A 22,230-nucleotide genomic window follows, 5' to 3' on the forward strand; every position below is an offset into this window, starting at 1 on the left:
GACTCTCCTCCGTCCTCATATAGATGAATTTTAAAGGTTGGTTGAACCCAATTCTTAACACATCCAGCTTTTTAGCGGCAGCTGGCTCTGACTATGCAGGACTTCATGTAGATTTGATTTGATCCTTCTGTGAGATATACTGCAGAACTCTGACATTTCTGAAAACAGCATCTTATAGACCACAAATATTCCATCTGAATGACCACACTGTTTGCTTGTCTGTACTACAGCTACAGTGGAGTACCAACTCTGTACCACTGCATCTGCTGTGGGAACCACGGTCTTATGATGCCAGTGATGTATGTTTTAAAACCCTCCATTGTGAAGGCGAAGGCGGAATCTCTCCAGGCATCCGTCTTATTTATTAGTGCCAGTATGTTTACAGTATCCAATGAAATGATGCATCATTCAACTGTTGTTGTGAATCTGCTTTATTTTACTTTATGTCACTGTATGTTGTTTAGTATTATCCCAACAAAAAGCAGCCCATCATTTACTTGTTGTTGTTGTAGTAAATATTGCTCCTCTATCTTTGTGCCAATTGAAAATCCACTAAGTAATCTCATTATGCCCTGTTTTACAAAGTGTGTGTGAGATACTATCATCAGCGCTATTTGTTAATTCTTATCTAGATCTTCCTTTGTGCTGCGGCATCAAGCACAGTTTCCCCATGGGAACCATTAAGGTTTCACCTAATCACCAAATCTAATAAAGCTAAAAAGTTCCAGGGTGCTACACATCACAGGCAACCTATTGCTTTAAGCTGCGCGTCCTCCATCTGGAACAACATAGTTGCTTGTGATAGAGTCATTGAGATGTCTGTCATTGGTGTAGTCCTCCCAGAGGAGCCACTTTCTGCTTTCATTATGTTGATTTAGCTCCTCTCCTTATGCTTCCTCTCCACCGGCGAATGCTTTGCTCACTATGCAGCAAGCTGCAACGACAACAAAAGGAATGTGAGAGGCAGAGGAATTAAATATATCAAAAACAATTACAGCCTGCAGAATGTCAGGCCGGATAAGCCTGCCTAATAACCTGTAAAATTATGTCTCTGTATGCTTATTATTTATTATGGAGTGTGAAGGTGGATCACGTCTAGACAAGCTACCAAACTTCCAATCGCTAAATGATGTGGTCAGTAAATTACTATCAATAGAAGTAATAACATTACTTCAGTAATTATTCAAGAACAAAAGTAATTCATTTCATAATGTTTGTTCAGACAATAAGCCATTATGGCCTAATAAGTAGTAGTAGACTTATTGGTGGCTAAGTACTGCACATGTACCCAGAAACCTCAAAAACAGAAAACCTTGGAGTTAAAACACACACATTTATCTTGTTTTAGCTGAGTCTAAAAGCAGAAAAGTGCCCGTTAAAAATGGTATCTGTCAGTAAGGAGCTATGTACAGTAGGTGCAGTAATCATGTTCCTATGGTGATGCCTTGCCATTTGTTGTCAAGGCTACTTACCAGCTCTACTTTCACTGTCCCATTCTGGAAAAGAACATTTCAGCTGCAGCATATGGTCGCGAGGACTGTGCAAAAACCTTAAAAATTGGAAAGATGAGCTTTGCCAAGTCTGTGTGTGGCAGATGGAATAAAATGCCTTGGATCAGATCCAGTGGAGAGGCACTGCTTTACAGTTAGTGAATATTGGGTCATAGCTTTTTTTTTGTGGTTTCATAATTACAATGTTACTGTTAGTATGGAAACACTGTGTATTGTGTTACGTCAGTTTGAGACTGGATTGGACTGGATTAAGAGAAAACATAATTACCAGCAGAGAACAGCTCTAAATTCCTGAGGTGCCCTGAAGGTCACGTCGCATCTCTTTTTTTTTTTTTTTTCCCACTGAAAACGCACAAGAGAAGTTGTGTCATGTGTCATTCTTATCAAAACCTCATGTGTTAGTCAACGCTTTATACGTGTCCAGAGGAGCCTTTCCGGCGCTTTTCATTTTTTTATTGGCGTGGAGCAACAAGCTAATTACCAGATGCTAGCCGTATTAGCAATGCTATGCTAACCTCGTCACAGCGTGTGCAATAGTGGTCAGTCGCTATGTTAATAGCTGCTTGACAGGGTTGTGTCATAGTTCATGTATAATATTTATGTTGCTGAAATGTTAGTGGTGGATGTACTAGCAACAAGTTTTAACATGTTTTATGCATAAACATGGGGAGTTGAATTTTATTTTTTTATTAATTGAATTACTCAATGTGCTGAAGAGAAGTTAATAATACTGTAGTACGTCTCTAACGTTATAATCCCAAAGACACTAAAACGACTTTTCTGAGCTTTCGCAAACAATGTGTCGGTCAAGATAAGATCTGGAAAACTGGTGACACTGCTAAAAGAAAAAAAAACACATATAAAAATACAGATTTATACACATTCATACAAAATTTAGAAGTGTTTCCTTAATGTTTTTACATTTTCTGATACCAACAGTAAGTATAAGGATAATGAACAGTAAGTATTATAAATGATCAAACAAAGAGTGGGTTTGTTAAAAATGTTAATATACGGTAGCAGTCACCATCGTATTTCTTAACAGGTGAGCGTCTCCATTTTGTCCAGACCAAGTCTTTATAATCATAACATGAACATTGTTACTGTTGAACGTTGAATGACAGAATGACGGAAGACTCAGACTCAGGTTGTAGTGGGTGTGAAAATCAGCTTAATAATCATATCTACACACCAGACAGGATTTTGCGTTTGCATGAGCTTAACATTTGCCATCGTCCATTACCAGTAAAGGTAGAGAAGGGCACCTCCATGCTTCCATCAAATAGCACATTTTCCTTTTATGTGAGTTTACCCTCTCCTTACCATGAATAAAACATCAACCCACAGCTCTTCTCACAGCAGGGCCCTCCACACACACACACACACACACACACACACACACACACACACACACACACACACACACACACACACACACACACACACACACACACACACACACACACACACTATATGAACCCATTAATGTTAATAATGACTGCATGTGCATATATATATGATCACAGGGCCATAAAGGCTTCTGGGGAAAAGAAAGCTATGACAAACGCAGTCAGGCTGTGCAGCATGCCTCTTTCTTTTCCCCTCACCTTGGCAGCTTTCATCAAACAGACATGTGGCGCCACAATTAGCGATGGCCGATTCATGGATCTGAAGAGTGTGAAAGACTTCAGCGGAGCTCACATGGGTACGATTAAAAGCAGATGCCTCTCCAGTTAATGGGGTGCGCATGTGTGTGGTATAAGGGTGGTAAATTATGTAGACAGCGGAGAGGGGGTGGCATACGATGGGATGTGATGCAAGAGGAGCTACATTAGCTCTAATCCAGCAGGCTCCCTGTTGCTGCAGATCAGAGACGAGGGACGCTATCCACAAACCCGAGAGGTCGGATGCCTGCTGAGGTGCAGAGACATAGGAAAAGAGGGTGGGAAGAGAAGCGTTGCCTGAATGTGCAGCGTCTTTAAAGCAAAGAGCTCCAACTCATTCATTCTACTAACTGGACAACAACTGTGCTGTGTCCAATCGCTCGGCCGAGCCAGCGCTGGTGAGCATCGTTGGCACTAGTCAGACCCCAGATGGCACCAGCTCAGCCAATCCAGGTCAAAGCAGCCTGTGAGACAGACCACTTTGATTCAGGATATTAATAATATTTACTGTCGTATAGTAAATAGGTGTGCATATAAACACTCATTATAGCAGTCTGTGTCTGCAGCTTTGCCTTTTTCAATGCAGACTATCTGTGCTCCGCTTTTTGAGCTTCTGTAATTTAGCCTGTCTGCTGCCAGTACAAATGGACTGGAGACCTGTCCAGGTGTTCTCTGCCTCCCACCCAGTAACAGATGAAGACCAACTGTCTGTTACACACAGCTTTGTTTGACTCAAGGGAATAATGCAGGCCTTGGCTCGCTGACGCCTGAGCCTTGATCAAGTCAGTTGTCGGAAACAGACAGATATCAGTGATGGTATCAGACACACAGAGAAAAAAAATCTTTCTACTGCCAAACACAGACAATGATAAGGTCAAAGTACAGTGAAGGTCCCACTCGGCATGACTGAGAGCTGACTCTGTGCCCATTGAGTTACAAGACAAGAGGAGAGGACCCAAACGCACGACCACTCGACAAAACTATACTTTAATTTAACTTTTGAACAAACAACAATAATGAACACATGTATTACATTACATTACACATGTAAATAAACTGAATATCACTGCTAGCACGACTGAAGTTCAGAACATAAATGTAGAACTAAAAACCACTGCAAAGCAGGAAAGGGTATCACAAAATAAGCTTAACAGCTTAACTAATCACACACAAGACACAATGGACAAAACACAACAAGCCCAGACCACAAGGAGGCGCAAACCTTGGCCCACGACAGAGCGCACAGAGTATCACGGACAATAAACTGACAAAGACTGGACTCCAACCAGGAACTTATTAAACAGATGAACCAGATTTTACAAATTGCAAACAGGAAATTCAAACAGGAAGATGATATAAGATCAGGTCAAGGCAAAAAGAACACAACCCAAAACAGAGCTCCTCCAGCAGGCCGGAGGGCCGGATCACAAGAAAGGTCTCATGGTGGCAGAGATGTAGAAAGACCTGGGAAACAAGGCAGCCAAAAGTGAAATGGATGGTGAAGATGATGCGGAGAACTGAAAACCAGTATAAGAAATTCAGACAGGGTTCATTTAAAGGTTTAAAGGCAAAATGCTGAGAACACACAGGACGCGATGAGGTCACGGAGGAAGAAAGGAGGATTCTGAACGTCCAACAACGATCACCGCTGCAGGAACAGCAGGAGCACGAACACATTTCACGTCACGTGCTCTGCGCTGCGCTGCCTCCGCTCCCTCTCCTGGCAAGCCACCGTCCAACTGTGTGCTAAAGTGGTCCCTCTTTTCCACAAAACAGCTTTGCAAATTAAAAGCTCCTGGCACCCGCTAGCTGGAGTCGGTTCTTGGTTATTTGGAATGACATCTTTGCAGGCCTTTTCTCCCGTTTAGGCATAATAGCCTGTAATTATGCGTTTAATGTGAGGTTTTCCACAGGTACTGTACAGACCCTAGAACAAGCAATTGTTCCTCTTTGACGGTGGGCTTTAATCTCTGTGACGGCGCCGGCTCCCACAGTCTGCAAACACAGGGGATTTGTGGGCATGCTCAATAGGTCACGTTGCAATGAAAGTAAATTAGGTGCAGAGAAAATGGGCTCTCCGCATAGAGGTTAATGGCTTTATGAGGCCGCTATGACATATTATTGTATACACCTCCAAGCAAAGTAATGAATTGATTGTAATGTTGCAAAATGTAGCAGTGTGTGGTTAATGGAATATTAAATCCACAGGTGCGTGTGTGTGCGTGCGTGTGTGTGTGTGTGTGTGTGTGTGTGTGTGTGTGTGTGTGTGTGTGTGTGTGTGTGTGTGTGTGTGTGTGTGTGGAGGCCTGAGAACAAACATAAACATAACAGAGGCCTCCTTCACAGACCAGACGCTCCCCCCGGGGCTCCACACTGGCAAACACACAGTACATCTTGTGGCGTTACAGCCAGAGTGTGTGCATGTGTCCTGATGCATGTGTTTTGCCTCTGTTTCTCAGGGTGGTTTGCCAGTGACAAAGCACAAGGAGCAGTGTGAACCAGGCGAGGGTGTACCTGTGTGTATCCACGTGTCACAGTGACCTCGTGGGCCATTACCTCTGAAGCCTGGGTAAAGGCTCTGTGGAGGTGGGACTTCACCTTGGGCTGATGGGAGACCACTGGGGGGATGTACATCCACCAGCTAGGACCATTCATCTTGATAGCTGGGATTGGAGCTCCGCTCCTCGCGTCCCGCCTCATCCGTGTCCCTCGGGTAAGTTTAAGTTTGTTCGAAGGCAAAAGGAAAAAAAAAAAAGCAAGACGGGCTGACACGACGTTTGGGCTGATTGACAACCGACAGGTCTTACAGCACGAGCAGACAATCAGCCCCCCGCTTGGGGTTAATACAAGGGAGTGAAGGAACGGTGACACGTGGATGTTGGGCAGTAACTCTTCTAGAACGCTGCTGGGGAGCACGCATCATTATACCTCAACGCAGATGACGGCGGGGAGGACACTGAAACGCTGGAACAAAAAAAGATAGTGTGTTTTTTTAATCCAGTGAGCTACAGGAATTCCTGGCAGACGCCTGCCCACTGACTGTGAATACACGGCTCTCCAGCGGGAGAGTGACTGAGGCAGCTGTTTGGCTGTGTTATGACCCTGGTAATAAGACCGACATGTGGCTTGCGCCGCATCCAGAGGAGCAGGTGCCGCCACCGTGCAACAATTACCATCGCATTGATGAGATCGGGGACTTGTTGAAGCTGAATGTTAGATAGTCACTATCCATCCGACGTAAAATTAAAAAAGCGACGCTAAATGCAATAAACAAACCCACCACAACAGATCTCCATAGCATTCTAAAGGATTTGTGGCTGCAATCTTATTATATAAGCTTTATAGTCTGTGGTATCACAACAAAATGATGTTAGTTTCCCATTTTGAAGTTAGTTTGTATAGTGATTAGTCAAAGTAATTACTTCCCAAAAGTCTAAATGCATGTGATGGCTGGAGCTATAGAGGAAAAGGAAGAGAGTGAGTGGATCAGATGATGGGAAAGAAATGGGCTCGTATCCCTTTAAACGTGCTCTGACGTCACACTGATGCAGCTCTGGCCGGCTGGAAGAGGGAGGAGGAGAGTGATGCTTAAAAGAAAATGAAACTCCTCAGCACTAATTTTTACCGCCACTCTGCGGGGCAAGCTAGAGCCAGGACACCGGGACGGCATACGCACAAACGGGGCTGATACATGCGCGCACCACTGCGCAAAAACGGCCAACGCGACGCATTTTGACAGAGGGGGAAAAAAACTCGACCATATTGAGGTCAGAAGAAAGCGTTGCCAAGGCGACCAGCTTGCTGGGGAGGATACTGCGGCGCGCGTCACACGCACGGGGTCGAGCGTGCGTGCTCGCGACGGTGAGCACGTGCGCGCGTGTGCGGCAGCTCGCCGAGGCGGTCACGGCATCCACACAGCGGCGGCGGCGGCGGCAGCAGCATCATCTGCCTGAAGAAAAAACAAACAGGACCGGAGGACGGAGCGGTGCTGGACCGCCGGTACCGACACGAGCTCAAACGAGTGAAAGCCTGGCCCGGGACTGGGGGCGCTCTTCGTTTCGTCAGTTAGGGAATTTACTGAGGATTTATCGACGACGTCCGCGAGGAAAAGCGGTTAAAAACTGACTAGCGGCGACCGTTGGTCCACGCAGGTGACGCTTCCTGGCGGAGCCTCCGCGGGCGCCGGGGCTTCTTGGGGATTATTCCGCCGTCGGCGAAGCGGACTTTCGCCGGGTGATGAGCGACGGTGCCCCCGCGCTGTGAGTGGAGCCGACGCTGGCTGCTCGGATGGGGAGTCTGGCCGCAGCGCCGCCGCGTAGCGCCGCCGAGCCGCTCCGCGTTTAGCGCCGAGTCCCCCGGTGTCAATGTCATGAGGTCTCACCTGCCGGTGCAGGCAGTGCCGTAGGGCGGGCTGCGTCTCCAAGCGTGCCGTTCCACTTACTCCCATTTGACATATGACGGTTTTGTAGCGGCGCGTCTTTCGCCCGTTTGACGTTTGCCGCCACTGGAGGACTAGGAGCGCGAGGAGGACGGGGAAAAACCCCGACGAGCGGCGGTCGGTGGCGAGCTGGCACCGCACCAGCACCCGGGGATCACAAATTAACAGGTAGGCTGAGGTTCCCGTGCTCAATGCCAGTGTCTACGTAGGAGACCCTTCTCACTGAAAAATCACAGTTTAACTCATTATTTATGCCAATTTGCATAACATTTGCATTTTAATTGTGCGTGCGCGCGCTAGAAACACTTGTTTTCGACACCTAGAGGTGTAAAAAAAAAACGATGATTATAATTCATCAAACGTGTATTGTTTATTACTACCTTTTGCCTGCATGCAATATTTAACACGTTGCGTGGACATTTGAATCTGCTACTGCAGCTTTACACTATTTATGTTGTCCAGCAGGAGCATGTGCTGCATGTTTTCAGGCCAGCCGTGCAGCATCCCTTTGTATGTTGTTTGCATGTATGTAGATGTGCGGCACGGTGATGTCACACCTGTTGTGAATGATTCATGCTTCATGTGGGCGAACTTCCCCTCCGTCGCCGATGAGATGCGTCCTCTGTGCCATTAAAGTGGACCTGGCCCCGGAGCTTGATCCCCCGGTGGAACGAGACAGAGACAGAGGCTGCCATTCAGTCAGGCTAAGCTCATCCTCTCCATCCTCGTACGTTCACTAATCATAGTTTATTAATCAAAGTGCCTCGCTGAGATTGCACCGACGCTGGATGTCGTTGAACGTACTGTACGGGGGATCCGTGCGTGTTTCTTCCGTACAGTAGCTTGGATTGTCTGGGATAAGAAAATAAGAGCAGAAGGGAGGTTTTTCAGAGAATGCATCCGGTGGGTTACAGGCACATGGTTTAAATGACTCGCGCATTCAAAAGGAAGTCTTCCTTCAACAATTCAATTATCATTGGGCTTATTAGGAGCGTCTTTTCTTTGGGTCTTTATACCAAAAAGATCCCCAGGGAACGCCGTGGCTATGAGAACATATTTCCAAAATCCCTCCCTCCACACACACACACACACACACACTCACACTCACACATGCACACCCACAAATAGATGCACACACAGAGCAGGAAGAATGGGGCACATTTATATGCTGTGGCTGGTTTTGTGGGGTATTCGCATCGGCAGGGCCTGCTAGATGATAGAATTCAGTGGGGACAAGAAGACCTCTGTTCTTATCTGTGGCGGCGAGCACGGGAAGGCAGCTCTGCTCTGCTCTGCTCGGCGCAGCCTCTCTCCCGGTTTAGGCAGCTAGCCTGCCCTATATAGCAGATAGGGACAGCTTCTCTGTAGAGAAACAGCATTTTGTTGCAGGCGAGGGGAGAAATGTGGACTGTCCTTGCGCTAAAGATGTTGTCACGGAAGAGTTGTTATTTATCTCGATGGGGACTGGCTAGAAATTTGGAAGGTGCGCTAATGCAGCGCAGGCGTTTGTGTTTGAATAAGGACGTGTGCACACCTCTTTATGTGTGTGTGTGCGTCTTGCGGGAGAGGATTCGTCTGTTAGTTTGCATGCTTGTGTCCAGCCCAATTGCATGCAAGGCCTCTGAAATCATCACTCAGTGCCTTCCGTTGCAGGCAAGGTGAAGCAAAGCTTGGAGGCAGATGGGGCTGAAGCGTTGGGAGCGTGTCATCGACTAGATTGATGGCTCCTAGCGTGGGTTGCTAAGCAGTCAACAGATGCAGCCTAGTGTTTTGACAGGGTGGGTAGAAATGGCCATCACGGCCCCATGTTCACACTACTGAAAGGCTTTGTGTCCATTTACAGCTGCTAATTTTACCCCTCACTATTTATTTATTTTTTAGCGTAGATGAATCAGTGACAGCAGGTCCCCCCCAGTGGGTTAGGATGTCTTCTGACTGTGCAGATGACAGCCGTTGTTGCTAATTTTAGGTGAGAGATGTCATCTGTGCGGAGGAAAACTGAAATCTTCAGGATTACGACAGCTGACATGTTGACTGGAGAGCCGGAGAGTCGCCTGATGGACGGTGATGACATGAAATGTTTGTTTAAGAAAGTCAAAATGAATTAGTAAAGCCAAGGCTAGCTGTCCTCAGGGAGGTGCTGCTGTTAATTTCTATTGTGTTGAGAAAAAGTGGAGGCAAACTAAGCGCCAGTCACTGATTTATAGGCGCCCAATGTTTTTTTTTTTTTCCAAAAAGCATTATTACTGCTGCAGAGTGACGTAAATGTCTCAGTTTTGAGCGGTTGCACAAGAACCACATGTACAATGGACAGTGTATTCTCACAGTACTCACAGTGGGAATAATCCTCTCCTCTCCTGAGCACCCACCTTGACATCTAATCACCCAGTCTCTTACCTGTAAGCGTTGTTGTTGTCATATGTCGGACGCTGCTCTCTACTCATTAAATTAAACTGACTTTTAGGCAAACTTCCTCCTTCAGCAAAGACAGTACAGTATGTTTTTGTTAGACCGCATATACTCTGCGTGACTCCTTTATGTAGTTCTCATTCATGTATGCATTTGTTTCTCTTTTCAATCCATATGCAGCCGACTCATTCATTTAGTTCAAAGTAATGCTTGTTGTGGCAGCCTTGCTTTCGAAAACTAAGCCTCGCAAAGATTTTATATGTGAAACCTGCGTTTTGTTTTTTACCTATTTGAATTTGTCCTTTTAGTTTGCGTCTGTGTAAAGCTACACAATCAATGCTGCAATGCCCAAACTGCATTTTCTCAGTTTTCTGCAGAATTCCTTAAATCATTATGCCCAAATATTAGCACATAAAAATGAGCAAAATAAGCATGTGTTTCAGTTAATACTATGCAGACCTCAACCTAGTGCCTAGTGAATTGTATTACCGTACTGTAGCAATTCTCTTTTAGAGTTACAGAAAGAGGAAAAAGAAATAATGATAATACTGTGATTTTGTGAGAGAAGTACCTCAATTTTCCCTGCTTGGCATGTCAGTGTCTGTTCTGCTGTTATTCTCTTAGAGTGCTGTTCTCCCACAGTCCCATCACAGTGGCCCATCGTTCTCCTTCGACTGAGCTTCTTCAGTGTGATCTCTGGTTTCTGGAGTGCAGGATAGTGTCTTGGGGTTAGAGTCATTCCTCTTCCTCTTTTCTTCTTTCTTTCTTCCTCTGCTGTCGTTCTCTTTCCACTGTGCTGCGGTATTTTATTTGTTTCAGTCTGTATTGTTTTCCCTCATGCGCTCTCTTGAAACATTTCTTCCTCTGTCTCCTCCGTTTGCCTTCCATCTCTCGTGTCATCCACGAACCAGAGGCAAACAGTGCTATTGCGTCCCTGGTGGGCTCATTAAGATTAGATCAAGGTCGAACGCTCCCTGACACATTTTGATTGAAAAAAAAAGTGGATGTTCGAATTTTCAGCCAGCAGTAGCAGCAAACCTCCACATTACCATCACCCCCTGCTAGAACCTGGCTGACCACCAGCCAAGATCAATGAAGGATTACCCGTCTTTCCTTCAAAGACATAAAAGGTGAAGAAGGACACAGAGACGGTGAGAAACCATGCAGAAGACCCTTCAGTACCAATCATCTACATGTCTCAGGCTGTACACTGCAGAAGGTTGCATGCAGCCGCACATTCCCTCTGACAATATAAAACCTGCAAAGATTAAAATCACAGAGTGAATTCTGAACAAATACTTCCATTCATAATAGATGTGAAAGGCTACAACGGGATTTGATGCTTCTGTTCTGCAGAGTCGGACCCTGAATAGAAAGCATGACACAGATTTGATGGAATCAGCAGCACTAGAGTCAGCAACAGCTGGGATTAAAAACATCCTTCTTTCTGGCAAATCAGATTGACTGACATGTTGCTCTGAGTGCTGCAGCTCATCCCTCTGGCAAACTGATTGACTGTATTTCTCTGGTGCATCTGTTGGACTTATACAGTACCTGTATGCTTCGTTTTTGACCTTAATACTTACAAAACATCACAGCTGAAGGAACATGTACATACATCTCCGAGAGTCATAATGTAGGTTCTGTTTCCTTGCAATATAAATTAAAATGCATTCTGTCTCTCACATAGCGCTGTGGTGCATCTTTGACTTACGTCAATGCCATTCACTATCAGTGCGGATGAGGACAAGCCGAGTTACTGACAGCACCTCAAGATCAAGACAAGCCATATTCTCATGAATAGAACCGTGTGTGCAGGGCTGCACCGAGGCAGACGGGTGGGTAGTTAGGCTGCTATTCCTGCCTTCCTACCCCACACACATAAGAAAGGGAGAAGAGGAGAATGTGACCTGAAAGTCAAGTGATCGTCAATGGGATGGAAAGATGAATACCACTGTGCTACTACACTGGTGTTTGCAGTATATCCCGCACTCCTTACATCTGCAATATGCTGCCCTCTTACACGCATGCGGTATCAGCATGTGTAGCACCTCTATGGATATTAGTATGAACTACTGTAGCTATAGAAGGTGCAGTTGAATGGAGATGCGAGCAAAGGAAGCAGCAGCACCAACAACAGCCCTGCCTGTGTCGGACAACGTGCTCGAGTGTTATCAGTGTGGCTGCACCGTATAATGACGAGGGTGGCTGTAAAACACCTATTGCACTCGTGCTTGCAAACACACACATACACAAACACAAACACACTCTGAGTGCCGGTCCCTCAGTCAAACATAATGAGCCTCCGTGGTGGCATAGCCAGCGGCCGTCTCGCAGTACAGGCATGGCTGTAGATGTCCATCTGTTGACATAAGTGACGGTGGGATGCGACGGTTGAGTTTGAGGCATTACCAGAGCTGCCGGCTAATGGCAACGCTCCAGGTTGCAGAGACACCAGTCGCCAGTGTCGATCTCCTGGGAGGTTGCTGTCGTCCGGGGGGGGCTCCCTGTGAGCTGTTTTCAGCAACGTACTTACAGCATCATTATGTGTCCTGCATCCACGCACATGCATGCCTCAAGAGTGTTGGAGCACATGCATGAATGCATCAGTGCTTCAAACTTACTGTGGTAACGCGACCCCCCCCCCCCCTCCCCCACCTTCCAAGCGAATGGAAAATTTGGCCGTTTGTCGTCTAGCTTCGGTTGATGTACTGTTAGGCTGCTGGGCTTTTACTGTCGTTACGGGGGACACTAATGAAAGGAATAAGCCTGTTCTTACATAGTGAATTAGGTTGTCTTGTACTTGACAGGCTAGTTTCTGGTTGAATTTGCTTGTGTGTGTGTGTTTGTGTGTGCTGCTTAGGAATAAAAGCAGAGGCATGACAGTGATGTATGAGCTGCAGAATGGCAGTGTTACGCTTTCGCAGTCGATGATGCCAAGCAGGCAATGATCATCCTTGTTATTGTCACAATCAGCAAAGAAAATGCTAACCCTCAGGATGAACACGCACGCGCGCACACACACGCAGCATGTTTTGCCTTTGTGCCTTCGCTAAGAGCACATGCCTCACAACATTCTGCATGCTTTTCTCTTCTCATTTGTTTTAACTATATGACACGTTCTTTTTGCTTTTTCCATATTATGTAAGGATGCAGCATGTGTGTTCTCCATCTTTCAGAGAAAACAATGCACATTGTTTGAATCATTCATCTGTGGCTCCTCACACTGTCTCTCGAGGCTGGAACAATTCCTCTGCTGACAAATGGGAGCAGAAGCGTGGGGCTCAATTCCAATCTGTGCAGATCACCCCTGGCCCAAACACCTTGCACGAGCAGATTTTCATGGACTATACTTTCAAAGGTAGCAGCTCACCGGACAAGCAGCATAAATGTCACTGTTCTGACTCGTGCTGAACTTCATTGAGCTCACTTATCTGCTACCCACAGGCTACACCTTGGTGCAAATGACTCATGGTCCCTGCAGTGCTCTTTCTACATCCCTCCCGACTCCAGCTGTCTGGTGTCAAAAATTAGGAATAAGGATGCATGTTTTGTAAAGGACTTAGATTTTACCATATTAGGTATTTGCTTTAATTTCTCACCTGTATATACAGTAGTGGGCTTTAGATGTTTTTTAATAGATTAGAGTGTTTCATCAAAAAAACAACCAATTTGTCTTGGGTATCTGCATTAAGCAAGCTCTTTTTATTTAGATTTACCTCCAAGAGACTTGGAGTAGTAATAAAATAGATAACTGGGGGAAGGGGGGTTTCAATTTATAGAACAGCAAATCAGCAGGTTTTCCTGGTCCTGTTTTCATTCACTTCTACTTTGCATGTAATAAACATTTCACTAAATGAGCTCTACAATTCTCAGTGGATAATATTGTCATCCTGAAAGCCCACAGATTATATTCTTAACATCTTATTTGACCCCAGGTGGGCCAATAGTTCCTAATCATCACTAACATCAAGAAATGTTCATTAGAAACATATTGGATGGACCAAGTCAGTCGAGTTAAACACATAAGGGAATTTAAGTCCCTAAGTCTATACCCTCCAGGTCTTATGCCAAAATCTGTCTTCCTCTTCTGTTATCACCCTTCTAACCTTCATTCATTTACTTTTCTACCCCCCCCCCCCCCCCCCCCCCCCCCTTTCTTTGCCACCAATGACTCCAGTGTCTGCCCTCTCTTTTCTTTCATTGGTTCCGCCCATACAAACAAGGCCCCAGGGTCACCCTGGGCCTCAGCTGTGTCATCAGCTGAAGGCAAATGTGTTTTTCAAAACCAGAGATTTACAAGGGGGTCGTAAAACCTGGAGAGGGTTAAAGGATAAATCAGGGCAACTAGGGAGTTGGGTGGAGGTCAGTTCTACCCTCGTTCGACCCCTGAATGCTTTAGACTCGCATAGCTCAGCCCTTTCAAGGCACCCTCTTGTGTCTGTACACTTCCTTCTGTCTTTCTTGCTCTATGCCTTGCTCTCTGTCTGACTTGTTCTCCAGAGCAGGGCGCCTGGACCTGCTTGGGGATTTGCACAATTAGTCAGTTCTCAGTAAAGATTATGGAAGGAGGCTTTTCAACAGCCCCTACTCAACATCCTTTAGCCTATTTGCTCCTGCTTCTATACTGTCTTTTCACTTTTTCCTATTTACTAACTTGTACTGTACTGGCTTGACAAGTTCTGTCCTTTTACCTTAACCCTAAGCCTTTTCATTGTACCTCTTTTCCATTTAGTCATTCTTTCAGGATCCTGTGCTACTGTTCTTGTGCACTTCCTCTTGCTCTCTCTGTTTTGTCTGTGCCTTGCTCCATAGTGCATAACACCCTTTAACCTCTGTCTAGTTTTCATCTTTGCTAACAGTGTGTGAAAAGAATCAGATGTTATCTGTGGTTTGACTTACTATACTGTATGGTCAAAGGCAGGGGCAGTATTTTTTCCAGTGCTACAGTACAAGTTGTGTTAATGTAGATATAGAAGTGAATATATATAATTTTCTGGGAAAGGATGCATAAGGAAAAAAAAGTTTGCTTTGTAATAAAAGCTTTGTCTAAATGATGGTCACATAGTACCACTGGTGACAGTGTCCCACTGTCTGTAGTCATATTATAAAATCAAAGAAAGTTTTCTGTTCATGCTTGTTGCTTTAGATAATAATGTAACCTTGACAAACAGTACCTTTGTTCTTTCTAAAAGAATAGCTCTGACTCGTGACATACAGGAGATGGCACCTTTTCTTGCAGTCTTGTGGAAATGAAAAAGACAAGGACAGTAAAAGTGCCTTCAGGGCTAAGAGGACCGGCGCAAAACCAGGGGGTGGTGAATGGCTTCCCTTCTGCTCATGTGGTAGCATACTGCCAAGGTTTTATGGAAAAGAGAATTCTGCAGAAAACGTTAATAATCTGTGAAATCCAACTCGCATAGTCTGCCATTTTTCTATGTATTCAGCCTTTAGAGGCAAATGTTATAATTAGCTTTTCCTGCAGTGAGATGTTTATTACTGTAGGAAGAATATCTGCTAGCATTTCATTAATTAAGTGCAATCTTAACCTGTATCAGACCTCTGTATGATGTATGTGTTATTTTTGTCCCAGGCATCATAATATCTGTCTACATCTCTGACAGGATGTATATGGTGAGGTCAAATGAGAGTTCAGTAAGTCAGATGTTTGACATAGTCAAATAGAAATTAGACTATTCAGCAAGTCAGTTTGACAGACTCCCTTAATGTACTACATTTTAAAAGTAGCATCTGAACAAGCAGGATTGTAGTTTACCAAAATGGGAGTGCTTTTCATATGCATGTTATTTTTAGTGTGTTATGAGAATGAGAAATAACAGTGGCTTTTATCACCTGCTGTTATTGTCTGAGGAAGTTTGATAGCCTGAAGTCCCATGGAGCAGAACTGTCCTCTTTGTTGTCTGAGTGCATTATGTTGTACATAGCTCCTCTATGCCTAAGCAGCTCTCATGGCCCACACACACACACACCACACACACACACACACACACACACACACACACACACACACACACACACACATGCCCAATTACTAACCCTAGGCATATTTTGCTATATCTGTCGCTGCGGCATAAGAGTAAATATGTTTAAGGGAATAATCTGATCTGCCAAGTGCCCTCTCCAGCTCACAAGTCTTCTCTGTACAACAGTTATAATGCTATTACATTTACTCTTGTCAAAGCCAGCCTTCAAGGTCAGTCACGACAGTCAGGGATTTAGGAGGTAGAGCTGAGCAGAGAACAAGTTAAACATTGTGGTTTTATGCATTAGAGTAAAATGGCTCCCAAGGGTTCCACAAGTCAAGGTCAGTGATAACATGATCACATTGAGCTGTTTGGGGCAGAAGAGGGTGCACAATCAAACACCACCTCAGTTTTATCCCTTGGGTAAATCTGGTGAGATTAGCAAACCTACCTGCCCTCCAGTCAGCATGTTTTATGCATCATACTGTATAAGAATACTTTATCAAATTATTATTCACCAGGACATTGTGAATACGCTTTTACCTCATAACATCCTTCACTGTCATCACCTGTAATTTCAATTTTCAGGGAAATATAATACTTAATTTTAATGAGAATACAATACTCATTGCACTTCTGCTGGATCAGGGATGCTGCAGTGCCCTTTGTGGTGAAGTATTTTGTTGCACATCAAATAGTGTTACAAGTAATATGAGAACACAGAGAAGTCATGATGGGGAGTTCATTAGTATTGAACACACTACAGTCTACAAAGCTAGTACAGTATTGTGGCACACACAAAAGAGTGTGATAATGTGCCCGTATTCTTTCAACTTCCTGCTTCCAGCCATTCTGGCTGCATTTTCCACTCCTTTGGCAGGTACCAGTTGGGTGGACAGCCAGTAAGATCATATCATTGATGCTTCACAGCAGCTGTTCATGGTACGTCATGAAAACTGGATAAGGAATTCTGAAACAGATGAAAATTACTGTGAATATTGATAGTAATGATTACCGGGGGTGCTATGTTCCTAAAACAGACAACAAAACGAGAAACACGTCCCCTTTTTCCCTCCCAACCCAACCTAACCCACTTTAAGCCTTTTTCTAGACACCCCACCTCTTTTTCAGTGGAATCCACTGCATGCTGACACTGATATTTCTTGTTGTAAGAAGACCTATCAGTTGCTTTTTGAGCACAGGCTCTACAATAAAACTATCATTGTGTCTGGAGGAGCATTAGCTGTAGTTAGTGTGCTGCTTTCAGGGACAGTAGAGAGTGAAGGTCATTCATTTTTCAAAAGGCCCCAACCCCAAAACATAAAGAAAAAACTAAAATTGAGGTTTCAACAGAAGAGTGGCTCATAATGACTGTCTAAAATAAATGGATTTGGAAAATCGTGACACGTACAGTAATCACCCACAATTTTTTTATTTAATTTGGTGAGCAACAAAAAGTAATTTGTGATTACTGTATCACATATGCTACAATTTTACAAACAAAATGGGTCCTCTGCATTTAACCTATCCCTTGGGGTGCAGTGGCCTGCTAGTACATGGAGCTAGTGTGAAGTGTCTTACTCAAGGGCACAACCTGGGACCTTGTGTTTCCCGAGCCTTGCTCTACAAACCGAGCCTCAGTACCAGGCCTCTAACAATGTTTCATCTAGAAGACTACTGACTACTGATATGATTTTGAACATCATAGGTACTGAACTGTTGAAATTTTGCTCTGGTAGAAGATGATGTCAAGCTGTCAAACAGTACCTTATTTCGGCTATATAGATGGGTTCCCTTGTAAGATCAGGTTTGATGATGCATGATTCTTTAAAAACTGTCCCCTTCCACCTATTGTACCTTTATCCCAACCATTATCCTCAACCTGGAAGCCGTGAAGTGGTGGTAAATTATGACTTGCAGTCAGTCATCACCATAAAGCTCTGCTTAGCTGACATCAGTTTCACAACCTCTTCTGTAATTGCTCACCATCAGACCACAGGGGAGGCTTTTTCATTCCAGTAAAATACTTCTAGAATACAAGCCTTCTCAAGGTGTTTTATCTCATATGATTACAGTAATGTTTGAAATGTTCATGTTTAGGCATACATTTAATAAGTTTGATGTGAATATACATATAAAAAAATGGTTGTTGATCAGATGCTCTGGTACTGTCCAGGAACCTGGGGTGTTTTCCCCCCAAAAACCGTGATCAGTTGACACGTTTTAAGAGAAAATAGACATGGACAATAGATATGGAATTTACATATATACAGTGTGTGTATATATATATATATATATATATATATATATATATATATATATATATATATAACCCTAACCCTAACCCTAACCGTGATCAGTTGACACGTTTTAAGAGAAAATAGACATGGACAATAGATATGGAATTTACATATATACAGTGTGTGTATATATATATATATATATATATATATATATATATATATATATATATATATATATATATATATAGTATATACAATAATTTAACATACATACTGCAGTATAGTACACATGCACATAACACATGCCTCACTTTTGTCTTAGTAGCCTCTAACTGAAATCAGTAAGTGCTGACTCTGCGTTATTGCCTTATGACAAAGGGCACATTCATGGTTGACTTGCTGATCTTTTGCTTGGGGAAGAGTGACAAGTTCACTGGTATTATGCCTCAGTGTTAGTACTGTCAAGGAGAATATTAGTTTTTCTGCTAAAAGGTCGCCCCAAGTATCCTGTAATTTTAAAACACATTAGTCACGGCTGCTACCTGATGTGAGGCAAAGTGTCATAATGCTAAATGTGATTTAAGGAATGATGATTTAAGTATGATAATACAACCGCATATCTGGTTGTTTTGTGTGTGTGTGTTCATGTTTGTGGCGTTTTATCGTCTCAACCCTCAGTCATTATCAAACAAATCACATTAAAAGGGCTAAAAATTGAAAAGTCCCTAGAACCAATATTTTTGTTGTTTAAAATCCGGAAAATGTAAAAGTAATTGTTTGTATTCCGTAAAGTTATACTGTCCACCCTTTTATACTGTAAAAGTCTAGACTGGCATTAAGCACATTAAACAATAATTGTTACACATGTTACACATTTACACATATAGTTTATACCTTGAAATATTAGTTAGGTTTTAATTTTTAGGTTTCAGGTATTTCCAAATATTGTTACTGAAAGGTTTTAGCCATAAACCACATCATACTTAGCTAAGCCCAGTGCTCTTGATGTGTTTCCCTATAAATGTCAACTGCTGAAACTCACACTAAGCTACTGTAGCAGTAAGCCTGTTAAGGCTAAGCATGATTCTGCTCCAAAGCATGATTTATTTTAATCTGATATCTATGGTGTCAGTTCACATGATGCCTCTATAACTTTGGAAATATATTGAGTGGATTGAGAATTAGGGACTGAATGCCAAAAACACAAAATAGTTGGTACCCTTCATTACTTACACAAAGTGCTTCCTTTGAACCACACTGTCAGTGCATTTTTCTTTATTACTTTTGTCAGTGTGGGGTTTTCTTTATTTAACATAAGGGTATCAAAATTTTGGTCTGTGTGTATTTATTAAAAGTGGTAAGGAACATAACACGACATACATCTACTTATAGTATATCACTACAATGAAGAGTAGTGGTCTTGGATTTAACTCTTTGTCTGACATGCATATTTACAGTACCTTTAATATATGCAGAATTATCAGTTATTGATTAGAAATTATTGATAAATAAATCTGCAATGCTTTTGGAACCGACAAGTCACAACAAAATACTGCAATACATAAAACAGTACCTGCACACTGGGTGCTGATTCTATGCACCTTGTTAAATCATAGGATACAGTCCTAGCTTCTCTTTCTACACAGACACACAGAGTAAAGTACATACTCACATGCATACATGTGAATGTATGCATGTTTCCACCACATGTTTCACATGTTCCACATGTTTCTTGTTTCCACCCTCCTCTTCCTTCTCCATTCTATGTGTTTCTGTGTGGTATTCACTTACAGTTATATAAGCCCCAAAGCAGGTGTTGCAGAGAGATTGTGTTTGTCAAGTTATTTCTGGGCACAGGTGGACACGGGCAGTCAAAGCAACACATCAGCACTCCCCAGATGGTCTCTCTGCCACTTGAGAGCCCCACTGTTTGAGCTCTGGCAAGGATAGACCTTTGTGTCTAAGTGTGTGCAAAGTAGGTTGTATACGTGCATTACTTTCACATTATAGAAAAGGCACAGGTTTGCATCACAAAGTCATTTGTCTTGCACCTAGAATTGTTGATATTATAGTGGTTTAATAGGCAGGAGGTAGATATTTGACCTGCACTCTCCTACTATACCACGCAATGCACATACAGCACTTCTTAACTGATGTGTAGTGATGATAAACATCCTGTAGGCTGTGTGTTTATGAAAGGTAAGGGCACTGTGGAATCATTTGCTGTAGTCATAGATTCAGTGGATAAACAAAAAAATGGGATCTGGATCGTGACTGGACCTTGATGATGAGACTTTTGGTCAACAAGTGCATAAGTGTATATACTGTACGTTTTGGTACATGAATGACATGATGTGGAGATTAGAGTCGTATTTCAATGATAAGGATGGCTTTTAGAGAGTGAAGTGTAGCCTTGCTGATGGTGCTCTGATGTTAAGAATTATCCCATTACCGAGACCTGGGCGTTAGCACTCATTCACTCACCCCAGGGAATGACAGACGGACTGAAAGGGTGAGAGATGAAGAAAATGGAAGGACGTGAGATAGGAACAGGGAAAGGGGGCATGGGGGTGGAGATGGTTGCCACAGGATGAGAAAGATGAGTAATGGTGGCTGAATGCAGAAGAAATAGAAAAGTGAACGTGATGGTAAAGGGAACGAAAGAGAGAGAGAGAGATAAGAGAGAAGCATCATAAAATTAATGGTTGTAAAAGTGAGAGACCGAGCTGTGCAGCATACATAGAAATAGACGGGGTCAAAAAGTAGCCAGAGCAAAAGAGAAGCCAGGACCAAAACATTACCAGCAGTGGAGGAGGTAGGAATGGTGGAAGCCTGAAAAAAGCTAATAGTAGAGATTGTATAGTGTGGCTGTGAAAGAGATAAAGGGTGTATTAGGGAACAATACCATGAATGATGCATCAAGGAAGGAGTTGCTGGAGATATTGTAGACTCGTTGGAGGTGATCACTTTAAACGAGAATTCCAAAAAAGGGGGAAGAAAGGCGACTGACAACAAGAGAAATAGAGGATTACTGAGGATAACTATAAGACGAGGAAGACATTGAACAATGCGAACGGCTGTGAAATTAGTGGCACCAGGGAGGAGTTATTGCTGGACCAGGCTGACAGGAGAAGCCCAAAGGATGAATGAAGACTGCATGCGAGCAGAAAAAGGAAAGCTCGAAGTGGGCTTCGCTGCAGAGAGGAAGCGAGACATGCTGATGAAACGAAGGATAGGTCATTACTCTGTCAGCCTCTTTCCCCCGTGGATGGATCCACACCCTTATGCACACGCATACACGTGTGCACGAGGGCAACAGACATTGAACCTCTATTGATTTCATTGGGCTCCTGTCTGTTTCTCTGTTCGCTTGCTGTTTACAGTTTCCCACACCTGCACACGTCCTCCGCCGTGTGTTTTATAACCTAACTTCAGCGTTGCCCTTGAACGTGACCATACTGTACTACAAACACTGCTTTTTATCAGGTGCACGGAATCAATAAATGTAGGTCTCGTAATTTGTAAATAGACCAAAATCCTACACACAAGGTTAAGCAAACATATGCTAGAGCTGCTTTATGAAATTCACTTACACAGGCGCGACCTTGTCACTCTTGGACCACTGTTTGTTGGCTATATAGGGAAGCTGTTTAATCAAAATGTGGCACAGACTTTGTGCAGAAGCCTTTTGGGCAGGTGGAGATATCAGTCGTCATTAATGTGCTATTAGCACTGAAGAACTAAATTAGACATAGCATCTATTTATAAAGACTTTGCCAGAATTTGCAGTTTTTACATTTTAGTGTTGAACAGTAGGAAGTCTAAGATAGTATATACTGAGTAGATGAGTATATAAAGCCACAAGGAAATTAATCAATCAAGAATCATGGTAAGAATTCAGAGCTAAAACCATGCTAACAATTAGGTAAAATTTATCTGCAGTTTGCCAAGAAGCTAAATGGGTTACAGTGTGTGGATGCA

The 22,230-nt window shown here is 43.4% G+C and overlaps 1 protein-coding gene across 4 annotated transcripts in view; it reads left to right on the forward strand.

Annotated features, from left to right (window-relative positions):
• Positions 1-7,640: 7,640 nt before the first annotated feature.
• Positions 7,641-22,230, forward strand: part of LOC114842173 (neuroligin-2-like) — a 315,730-nt gene continuing 301,140 nt past the window's right edge. Inside the window, exon 1 of one of the 4 annotated variants that reach the window (XM_029127784.3) lies at positions 7,641-7,781. The gene's annotated coding sequence lies outside the window, so the exon portion shown is untranslated. The remainder of the gene's footprint in view (positions 7,782-22,230) is intronic. The other 3 variants (XM_055506120.1, XM_055506121.1, XM_055506122.1) reach the window with 3 other exon arrangements.

This window comes from Betta splendens, chromosome 2 (assembly GCF_900634795.4).
Source record: "Betta splendens chromosome 2, fBetSpl5.4, whole genome shotgun sequence".
Taxonomy (NCBI): domain Eukaryota; kingdom Metazoa; phylum Chordata; class Actinopteri; order Anabantiformes; family Osphronemidae; genus Betta; species Betta splendens.